The sequence below is a fragment of the Rhinolophus sinicus genome, chromosome 1, assembly GCF_057876585.1.
Source record: "Rhinolophus sinicus isolate RSI-liver-muscle chromosome 1, RSI-T2T, whole genome shotgun sequence".
Taxonomy (NCBI): domain Eukaryota; kingdom Metazoa; phylum Chordata; class Mammalia; order Chiroptera; family Rhinolophidae; genus Rhinolophus; species Rhinolophus sinicus.
In genome coordinates this window covers 174,433,132-174,444,027 of record NC_142501.1, presented here as the reverse complement: position 1 = coordinate 174,444,027, position 10,896 = coordinate 174,433,132, and the positions used below count along the sequence as shown (strand labels likewise).

The 10,896-nt window shown below is 35.4% G+C and overlaps 1 pseudogene; it reads right to left on the bottom strand.

The window, feature by feature from the left end:
• Positions 1-8,921: 8,921 nt before the first annotated feature.
• On the bottom strand, positions 8,922-10,279 carry LOC148759300 (elongation factor 1-alpha 1-like; annotated as a pseudogene).
• Positions 10,280-10,896: the final 617 nt, after the last annotated feature.

The following is a 10,896-nucleotide window of genomic DNA, read 5'->3' as shown; positions in this document are numbered from 1 at the left end:
ACATAATGATTTGATATTTTTATATGTCGTGTGGGGCAAGAACACATTTTCCTCTACCCTCAATATTTTCTGGCCGGTCTAATAATCAGACATGAGACAGATCAGCAAGAAAAAAAATCACATTTAATGCATATGTTGGGAACCCCTCGTACATGAGAGAGTGTCAGAGAGGTTCAGAGGTAGAAAGCGTGCATGGGTGTATAAAGCATTCTGAGCTAGGGATGAGGTAAGATGGCTTCAGGGCCTTCAAAGGGTCTTTGTAGAAAGATAAGAAGGGCAGATGTTTAGTAAATAGAAGTTTGTCCTGACGTGCAGATAGGTCAAAAGAGGTTATCTCTGATAGACAATCTTTTATTATGGGCAAGGCCCCTAATTCAAGTTCTTCTAGGTTGTTGGGGGGTGGGTGGGGGGGAGTTTCCCTTCAGCCTGAAGCTAAAATTTCCTTTAGCTGTAATATCCATACCACTGAGGCACATCTTGGGGTGGCTTGTTCTGAATCCCCACCTTTGCAAAATGATCACAATAGGTCTAGTTAATATCCATCATTACACTTAGTTATAATTTTTTTCTTGTAATGAGAACTTTTAAGATCTATTGTCTTAGCTACTTTAAAAAATACAATAACATATTTACTATAGTCACCATGATAATGCTATCTGTACATTATGGCCATAGGACTTATTTATTTAATAACTGGAACTTTATATCTTTTGATCAACTCTCCCCATCTCCCCCCTACAAAACCACTAATCTGTTCTCTGTCTATGAGTTCAAGGTTGGGTCTTGTCTTTTAAGGTCCCATATGTAAGTGAGATTATACAATATTGGTCTTTCTCTGTCTGACTTAGCATAATGTTCTCAAGATTTATCCATATTTTTGCAAATGGCAAGATTTCCCTTTTTATGGCTGAATAATATTTCAGTGTGTGTGTGTGTGTGTGTGTATGCTGTGTACTGTATTTCTTTATCCATTCATCCATCGATGGGCATTTATGTTGCTTCACTGTCTTGGCTATTGTAAATAATACTGCAATGAACATGGGAGTACATATATCTTTCTGAGGTAGTGATTTTGTTTTCTTTGGATAAATACCCAGGAAAGGAATTGCTGGATCATATAGTAGTTTTATTTTTCAAGGAAACCTCCATACTGTTTTTCAAAGTGGTTATTCCAATTTATAAGGGTTCCCTTTTCTCCTCATCCTCACTAACTCTTGTTATTTCTTGTCTTTTTTGTAATAACCGTTCTATCAGGTGTGAGGTGATATCTCATTGTGATTTTGATTTGAATTTTTCTGATGATTAGTGCTGTTGAGCACCTTTTTATATGCCAAGTGATCATTTGTATATTTTTTGGAAAAATGTCTATTCAGATCCTCTTCTCATTTTTAAATTGGATTATTGGTTATTTACTGTTGAGTTGTATTAGTTCTTTATACGTTTTGGATATTAACCCTGTATCAGATACATGATTGTAAATATTTTCTCCCATTCGATAGGTTCCCTTTTCATTTTGTTGATAGTTTCCTTTGCTGTGCAGATGATTTTTAATTTTAGCAGTTATTCCACATTAGTTTGTGATAATTAGGTTGTGACAATTTATGCTTTCATTAATAGTGTGTGAGAGAATGTCCACTTTCTCAATCCATATGAATTTTTTTTAGCTTTTTCTTATGAAAAATCTCAAATGTATACAAAATAGAAAATAGTGCAATAAGCTCCCATGGGCACAATATCAAGTTTCAGTAATTATCAACTTCATTTTTATCCCTTCCTGTTGAATTATTTTGAAGCTATTTCAGACGTGACAATTCCCCATGTAAACCATGTATTTTAAATCTTCAATTTGCTCTAAATTTGCTTCCATGTAACAATGTATAAACATGATGGTATTTGTTCTCCCTCTTATTTTCATCTTCAAAGTAAGATAATAAAAAATAGAACTTTTAAAGGCTCTCCTATAAGACTTCAGGATAGAAATGAAAGGTTAAACACACTTTACTTTAAGAAAAGAAAAAAAGAAAAAAGAAGCAAAGGCCAAAATGCAATCACTTTTGCTGAGCCATGTCACCAAACCAAAACTTAATAATTAACCTATTTGCAGTTTTAGCCTCTCTCAGGTGTGGAATTTTAAACCAATCAGTGGAATTTCTTGATTAATACTAGTAAGGTAACTGGCATGATAAAACCCCTGTCATTTTCTAAGCTCCAAAGGTAGGTGAGCTGGCCTGAAATAATAATTTCTTCTTTTGCTAATAACCTTGTCCTACCTAGTTCTGCCTATAATACCCTTCCATTTCATACAAATCCTTGAAGCACCCTTCTAGTTGCTTCTAGGTGGGATGTTGCCCAATTCATGAATAGCTTAATAAAACCAATTAGATATTCAAATTTACTCAGTTGAAAAAAATTTTAACACTTTTTTTACTCCCAGACTTATTTTTGCCTTGATTAGCAATCACTGGTCCCCATAATATGCTGGTTTCTGCTGTGGCTCTTTGATGTCACCTTTATTGGAAAGGTACAGACATTTGAATGAATGAGAAATAAGCTCCCGCTTTAGGATGAGAGACATCATCCTATCCCTGGTTTTGACAACAGAAGTCACAAGAACCCCTAATGGAAGACAATGTCCTGGTGATGCTCTTGTGCTGTGTATCCTGATTGCTTATTGATGCTGTTCAGCTCTCTTGAGCATAAAATCAAAGGTGGGACATGGTAGAAGCCAAACCGTGATCTGCGATAAAAAACCAAGCAACCAAACAAAACATTGTTAGCCTCACAACCATCATTGGTCATACGCATCCCAAAGGAAGTGTTTCCAGAGATTACCTCTTTCTACCAAGGGAAAGAGTTTCATCCACTCCCAACCAAAATGCCTGTTTTAATAACATGGGTTAAGTATACTTAATTTAATTAGCCTAATCCATTTTCCACACAGTAATGAAATCATTTATAAAGGTAAATTAGATTTTGTTGTTTACCTGTTTTGAAACCTGTCAGAGGCTTCTCATTGCCCTTAGGATAAAAACTAATATAATAACCTCAAGAGGCCTACAAATCCTGGTTTCCCTTTTCACTTTCATCTTCATGCCTTTCTCCATTTCACTCACAATGGGCTTTTTTTCAGGTCCGCCCAAGCATTAGTTTCTTTCCTTACTTACAACATTGCTGCTTTGGTCTGGACCACTCTTCCCATGCTTCACCACAATAGTTGCTCGTTATACTTCAGGCTTCGGTTTAAATGTCTCCAAGAGGGCTTTGGAGGCATCCCATTTAAATGAGATGTCCTGGTTTTACTCTTTGTAACCTGCACCTCTCCCCCCTGGCACTCATCCCTATAATGACTATATAGTTCTGGTTTTGAACTATAATGTGTCTCTTTCCCTGCCCCTTATTCTTCAGAACCCAGCAGATCACCTTGCCTCTAGTATGCACTTGGTGCTTTAAAATAAAAAAAAAAATGAATGACTAAATGAAGTAACTTTCAAGTTACTTCACAAAGATTACTAGGACTTAGCCAAGCAAAGAATGTAGGTAGGAATGGGGCCTGAGAAAGAGCTTTCTGCATAGAATTTTTCGAAACTTTCAAAGATAGAAAGGCTATCTGGAATGAATGTCATGAATTTTGGATTAGAAATTTGCTTTCCTCTGTTTCATGAAATATAGGAAAATTCATATATATATATATATATGTGGATATATATAAGAACTGTGTTTTTCTGATATATTGCTACATTTAGTTATTAAGTCTGGATCATTAGAGGTGTAGAAAAATGAGCCAGATAAAAATCTTAATGGAATCAGTATTGGAGTGATTCTGTTATATGCAGGTGTTGGATAAGGTGACTCACTCCCAGCTTGTGATGGTGCTGTGGCTCCAAAAGAATGCAAACAGTAGAAATCACGATGAGTGGGCTGTTGATATGATCTGTTACTTTGTTCAATAAAGGGGAAAAAATCACTTTTAAAAGTGTATTCTGTTTTGAACTCCAAAATGTTTTCTATGCCTTTTGTTAGTAAAGTTGTTAGCAGATTAAGGATAATAACTACAAACAATCATTGACTAATCACAACTTTTTTTAAAAATTAAAGTTTATTGGGGTGACAATTGTTAGTAAAGTTACATAGGTTTCAGGTGTACAATTCTGTAATACATCATCTATATATCACATTGTGTGTTCAACACCCAGAGTCAGTTGTTCCATCACCATATATTTGATCCCTTTTACCCTCATCACAATTTTAAGGGCAAGTATTTTGAAAAGAAAATGTGAAAAAAAAGTTTCACAAGTATATTATTATTGGAAGGCAGCTTTTGTTAAAATATTTCATTTTTCAGCCACTTCCAAATCAGAAAGATCTGTTTTTTTCATGAAATTAAGTCATAACAAAAAGGAACACAGATTTGAAGGCAAGTTGCTCCTGAATTTAAATCCTAGGTCCATCACTTACTGTGGGAACAGTATAATTGTTTTTTTAACAGCTTGATTGAGATGTAATTTACATCCCACAAAATCTACCCATATTAAGTGTATGATTCGGTGATTTTTCAGTATGTTTTCAGAGTTATGAAACCATTACTACAACTCAATTTTACAACATTTCTATCACCCACAAAAGCTCCTTTCTGCCTACTTATAGTTAGTCCCCATTCCCGAGGCCCAGGCAAACACTAATCAAAAATGTTTTTGGTCTCTAAAGGTATGCCATTTCTGGGCATTTCAAATAGACAGAATCCTACAATTTGTGGCAAACTTCTTTCATTTAACAAAATGTTTTGTGGTTCATTCATTTCAGTAGTTTGCTGCTTTTTATTGAAGAATAAAATCGCAGTGTATATGCAAACCACACATCGTTTAATCATTCACCAGTTGGTGATCATTTGAAAATTTTCAATATGGCAATTATGAATAATACTACTATTGACATATATGATCTAGTCTTTGTATGGACATGTGTTTTCATTTCTCAGGGGTAGATATTTAGAAGTAGAAATGCAAAGTTGTAGGGTAAGTTTATGTTTCATTTTTAAAGAAACAACCAAACTGTTTTTCAGAGTGACTGCAGTTTGAGGTTCTAGTTTATCTATATGCTCTCCAGCCCTTGTTACTATGTCTTTTTCTATTATAACCATGCTACGGGGTGTGATGTGATTTTAATTTGCATTTTCCTAACAGCTAATTGACTTTTTTCATGTGTTTATTGCCTATTCATATATTTTCTTTGGTGAAATACTTAATCAAGTCATTTGCCTATTTTTTAGTTGGCTTATTTCTCTTATCATTGAGTTGCAAGAATACTTTAAAATTTTATATATATTGGTATCTATTTTAATAGATTTGCTTTATCAGCTGTATGATTTACAAATATTGCCTCTCAATTTATGGTTTGTCTTATAATTTTCATAATGGTGTCTTTTGAGCTACAATATTTTGAAATCTGATATTCAATTATCAAATTTTTTTTTGTGACTCATACTTTTGGTGTTAAAAAATCTACCTAACACAAAGTCGTGAAAATTTTCTCATATTTTCTTATAAGAGTTTTAGTTTATGTGTAGTTAGTCTTATTTTAGGGCTAAGATCCATTTTTGAGTTAACTTTTGTGTAATGTGTGAGTTAATAGTCTAAATTCACTGTTTTGTTTGAAGATATCGAATATTTGAAAATACTACCCTTTCCCCATGGAATTGTCTTGGCACCGTGGTTTAAAACCAACTAACCATAAATTTAATGGTTTATTTTTGGACTTTCAACTTAATTCAATTGATCCGTGTGTCTCTCCTCATGCCAACCACACCACCTTGATTATAGAAAAATTTGAAATGTGATAGTGTGAGCCTTATTGTTCTTCAAGATATTTTTTGCTATTCTGGATACTTTGCACTTCTGTATAAATTTTACGATCAGTTTGTCAGTATCCATAAAAAAAAGGTTGCTAGAATTTTGATCATGATTATATTGAATCTATAAATCAATTTTTGGAGAACTACTGTGTTTATTATCCTGTTCAAATTGATGAACATGCGAAGTCTCTCAATTTATTTAGATCTTGAAATTCTCTCAGCGATGTTTCGTACTTTTCAGTGTACAAACCTTGACCTTCTTTTGTTAAATTAATGCTAAGTATTTGATTTTTTTGTATGCTACTATGAATAGGATTTTTGTTACCAAAGCCCAATGATCAAGTTTATTTGCCAGCATACTCTGACCAAAAATATGCATGAACAGGAATTTGCAGTAAAAAAAGGAATTACTTTACTAGAATTGGCAAATATGGAGACAGGTGAGCTTATGCTCTAAAAGACATAACTCCCTGATGGTGTGTAGCTTACAAATTATATAGGGCAAAATCACAAGACACCATGGGTTAGGGGTTCACGGTCATGTTTGGAGCTGATTGGTCAGAGGTGAGATAACAATAATAAGTAATTTCTTCAGGTCTTAAGGACAACTCTGAGGTCAGCTCCAGGGTCCAGGATCCAGAACTAGTTTCAAGGAGAGGTAGCCAAGGGGGTTGTCCTGCCTTAGGGCCCAGGAGCTAAAAGATAAATTAGATTAAAATAGCATCTTTAACCTGCTGGGGTCTTAAACTTTGTGAGCATTAGTCAGAACCAGACTATTGTCTTCTGCTACCTCAGGGACCTACAATCATCAAAGTGAGAGCCTAAGGTCAGATCAGCAAAGTGTGCTGAGAGAGAGAAGGAAAAAAAAGAGATTGTTTTAAAACTACAGTTTAGGTCAAATTAGAATTCTGGGGACTGTTGCTTTCATTTTCTTTAAATTTCATTTTGGGTTATTCATTTCTAGTGTTTAGAAGTATGATTGATTTTGTGTGTTGATATGGTGTCCCATGACATTGCTGATCTTATTCTTATAGTTTCGTTGTAGATTCTTCGGGATTTTCTACATATTAGATTATGTTGCCTGTGAATAAATACAATTTTTCACTTCTTCCTTTTTCATGTGGATTTTACTTATTTGTTTGTTTGTTTATTTGTTTATTTATTTATTACCGACATTTTAGTCAGTGCAGGATGCAATAAGAAAAATACCATAGACTGGGTGGCTTAAACAACAATTTATTTCTCACAGTTCTGGAGGCTGGGAAGTCTGAGATCAAGACACTGGCAGATTAGGTGTCTGCTGAGGACCCGCTCCTGGCTCACAGACAGCCGTCTTCTCTCTATCTTCACAGGGTAGGAGAGTAAGGTAGGTCTCTGAGATCTTTTTTATAAGGGCACTAATCCCAAAAAGCCCCACCTGCCAAAGAAAAAACAAAACAAAACAACTTCCAAATACTATCATATTGAGCATTAAATTTCAACATACAAATTTTGGGTGGACATCAACATTGGGTCTATAGCACCTGATTACCATATAAAATGTTGCACAAAAGTGGTGAGAACAAACCAGAAAAAGGGGTCTGCCTTTTTCTTAGGGGGAAAGCATTCACTCTTTCATCATTAGGTATGGAGTTAGCTGTAGGTTTTTAATGGATTTCTTTCATCAGGTAACAAAAGATTCCTTCTATTCCTGGCTGTTGAGAGGTCATTTTGTTTGTTTGTTTTTGTTTTTATCATAATGAAGTTTGTCAAGTGCTTTTCCTGCATCTATTAAGAAGAGCCTGTGTGTTTTATTCTTAATTCTATTAAGATATCACATTAATATCTAGGGATGCTAAATCAACCGTGTATTCCTTGCATTCCAGGTTTTAAATCCCACTTGCTCATTATGCTTTTTATATGTTCCTGGATTTGGTTTGCTAATGTATTGTTGAGGACTTTTGTGTGTATATTCATGAGGGATATTTGTTTGTAGTTTTCTTGTGATATCGTTGTCTGGCTTCGGTATCACGATAATATTGGTTTTATATCATGAGTTGGAAAGTATTCCCTTCTCCTCTGTCTTTGGGAAGAGTTTGGGAAGGACTGGTATTCTTTCTTGTTTAAATATTTGGTAGAATTCATCATTGAAGCCATCTAGCATTGAGCTTTATTTTTGTGGGAAGATTTCAAATTACTAGTTCAATTTCTTTATTTGTTATAGATATATTCACATTTTCTATTTTTCTTTTCTTTTTTTTTAACTTCCAGTATCATTTATTTTTCCTAGAATCTGGATACAATTAACTATATAGCAAGACAATGCTCAATATTATTTAAGCCTCAATATTATTTAGGTTCTTTGAACTACCTCAGTTTTTGTAAATGTGAGAATTCACATCCCAATAACTAGAAAACTAAAATTTGACATACCAACAAATTTACTCAATATTGATATAACTACACAAAATTTTGTATGCAACATGTGGACTTTAATATTACAAAATTCGGCCTTTGTAAATAGCTTACCCGTGAACAAACTTCCTCTTTGCATATTGGTCCCAACCTATGAAGTGTTGCACCAACAGATTGCTTCCCATAGCTTTTTACTATGTAAACAGATGTTTCCTTCCCTTAAGATAAGGTGAAAAAACCCAAAGTTCCCACCCAGAATAAAATGTTCACCCAGAATTATCAAATTCTAAAGTTTCAGCAGTTGTAAACCAGAGATATGTTATGGGCTACTCTTATTTTTAAGTCTCTTACCTAAGAAGTACTATAGGAAGTTACAGTGCTACCAAAAGAACACACAGGTATCTCATTAAACTTTGTTTTAATGGGTCTCAAAATTCTGTGGCAAATTTTTTGTCAAGTTGTTTCCATTAAAAAGTAGTGATTTAAAAAAAACTAATAACCTAAAAACTGCCACAATAAAAAACCCCAAATGGTCCACAAAACATTCTCCTTTTCTTCTGAAGTTTGTATGATGCATTATAATCATTAACCAGTCTTTTACTATTAAACTTAAATGGCCAATTGAGGCACCATTCTTCCACCACTGATTAAAATAGGTGGCAGTTATTAGGGATAATATTCATTTAGACTCCTGAGCTTTCTGGACAGATTTGGTGACCTTGCCAGCTCCAGCTGCCTTCTTGTCCACTGCTTTGATGACACCCACAGCAACTGTCTGTCTCATGTCACAAACAGCAAAACGGCCCAGAGGATTCTCAGAAAGCCTCTCAACACACATGGGCTTGCCAGGAACCATATCAATGATCGCAGCATCACCAGATTTTAAAAACTTTGGGCCATCTTCCAGCTTTATCCCAGAATGATGATCAATTTCCTTCAGCTCTGCAAATTTGCAAGCAATATGAGTTGTGTGACAATGGAGCACAGGTGCATATCAGCACTGATTTGGCCTGGATGGTTCAGGGTAATCACCTGAGCTATGGAGCCAGCTGCTTCCATTGGTGGCTCACTTTTGCTGTCACCAGCCGCATTGCCATGACAAACATCTTGACATCGAAGCCCACATTGTCCCCAGAAAGACCTTCACTCAAAGCATCATGGTGCATTTCAATAGACCTTACTTCAGTTTTAACGTTGACTGGAGCAAATGTGACCACCATGCTGGGTTTGAGAACAGCAGTCTCCACTTGGCCCACAGGGACAGTACCAATACCATCAAGTTTGTAGACATCCTAGAGAGGCAGATGCAAAGGCTTGTCAGTTGGAACAGTTGGTGGCAGGATGCAATCCGGAGCTTCAAGCAACATGGTTACACTGGCACGGCCATCTTTATGGGTGACTTTCCATCCCATGAACCAAGGCATGTTAGCACTTGGCTCCAGCATGTTGTCACCATTCCATCCAGAAATCAGCACGAATGTTACTGTGTCAAGGTTGTAGCCAATTTTCTCAATGTAGGTGCAGACTTCCTTATCGATTTCCTTATATCTCTTCTGGCTTCAAGGCTGCTCAGTAGAGTCCATTTTGTTAACACCAGCAATTAGTTGTAAGCCAATATGTAAGCCAGAAGGGCATGCTCACAGGTCTGCCCATTCTGGGAGATACCTGCTTCACATTCACCAACACCAGCAGCAACAATCAGGACAGCAGTCAGCCTGAGATGTTTCTGTAATCATGTTTTTGATAAAGTCTCTGTGTCCTCGGGCATCAATGTTGCTCACATAATACTTGCTTGTCTTGAATTTCCACAGGGAGCTAACAATGGTGATCACACGCTCAGGTTCAGCTTTCAGTTTATCCAAGACCCAGGAATACTTGAAGGAGCCCTTTCCCATCTCAGCAGCCTCCTTCTCAAATATTTCTATGGTTCTTTGTCAATCCCATCACATTGTAGATCAAATGACCAGTAGTGGTATACTTGTCAAAATCTATGTGTCCAGTTAGGAAGATGATGATATGAGTCTTTTCCTTTCCCATTTTGGCTTAGGTTTAGCGAGGTTTTTTGACACCTGTGTTCTGGCACAAACCCACTGAAATAAAAGGCAGAGATTCTATTTTTCTTGAGTCAAGTTTAATTTACAGTATTTTTGTCTTTTTTTAGGAATCTGTCCATTTCATCTGAGTTGTCTAGTTGGTTGGCATAGAGTTGTTGACAGTATTCCTTTATGATAATTTTAATTTCTGTAGCGATGTCCTCTCTTTCATTACTAATTTTGGTAATTTGTGTTTTCTCTTTTTTTATGATCTTTTATTCTTTTCTAATGTGTAGATTAAACTCATCTCATAAGGTAAACTGTGTTACTTCCTTTTCTATTTTCTGAATTTGTGAAGATTTGTTATTACTTTTTAAATGTTTGGTCAAACTTATTAGGGAGGCCATCTGGGTCTGGGCTTTTTTTGTGTGTGAAAATTTTTGATAACTGGTTTAATTTCTTTACTTGTTATGTCTACTTAGTTTTTCTATTTCTTTCCGAATATACACATTGATAGCTATACACTTCCCTCTAAACATTGATTTTGCAACATCTCATAAATTGTGATATGTTGTGTTTTCATTTTTATTCAGCTCAGAATATTTTTTAATTTCCCTTTTA